This window comes from Plasmopara halstedii (genome assembly GCF_900000015.1).
Source record: "Plasmopara halstedii genome assembly, contig: Scaffold_2881, whole genome shotgun sequence".
Classification (NCBI taxonomy): Eukaryota; Oomycota; class Peronosporomycetes; order Peronosporales; family Peronosporaceae; genus Plasmopara; species Plasmopara halstedii.
The window spans coordinates 108,015-109,024 of record NW_020189786.1 but is presented as its reverse complement, the minus strand read 5'-3'; positions in this window follow the sequence as shown (position 1 = coordinate 109,024).

The following is a 1,010-nucleotide window of genomic DNA, read 5'->3' as shown; positions in this document are numbered from 1 at the left end:
CGCGCTGCTAGAGCACCTGCAGCAGAAGATGTCCGCATCGTTTGCGTCTATGACGCCACCGTCGGTGACAGATGACTTCCCCCGACCTAAGGCGTTCATGGTGAGCGTTAAGGTCTTTGAGAAGAAGGATGGAGAGAATCTCCTACTCTGGGTGAGAGAGGCCGAGATGGCCATCCATCCGCCATGCTCCCATCCGAGCAACACCGCGCGGCGCTAGCCATCTCAAAGCTCGGCTGTCGAGCGCGAGAATGGGCACTGACGTGCGGCACTTCGGTCGGAGCTGCGTATCCCTCCTGGGCGGAGCTGAAATTGCAGCTTCCCCGAGTGTTCTCACCGCCTGATCAGGCGTATCGCGTGCGATCGTGTTTCCTTGCCGCCCGACAGGGCAACAAGGAGTTGGTGGACTTTGTCCAAGAGATGCGAGCTTTCATTGCCGGGATGGCAGCAGATCCTCTCCCTGAGGCGGTCACAGTGACCGTGTTTATGAAAGGCCTCCGCACTGGCGTAGCCAGAATGGAAGACTCTTGTGTGCATCCGTCATCATTTGAAGAGGTGGTGAATGTGGCATTGAATGCCGAGTTCAATTTCAAGTCGGCGCGACTTGGTTGGAATGCACACTCCAACAGCTCGTCGAGCGGGCCTATGCCCATCGATCTCAGCTATGCTGAGGATGAGGGAGCAGAGCTCCGGGCTGCCAGGCAGCATAGACGTGTTCGACGGTGTTTTGTCTGTGGGGAAACCCGTCACCTTCGGAATTGTTGCCCCCTGCGCAAGGCGCGTCAAAATTCTTCGAACCATCGCCACAACGCCTACCAGTCTTGTTCGTCGCGGGGAAACGACACCACTCAGTAGGCGCAGGGTAATCTACTGGGGAAAAATTGAGTTCTGTTGAGCCTCAGGGAGGCATAGGTGAACAGGGCCCAGCCCCAAAGAGCTCCGTGCTTCTATACCGGAAAATGAGTGCAAGCCGGGCTTGCTGGTCGTGGAGGCGACCGTAAAGGGCTTCGAGA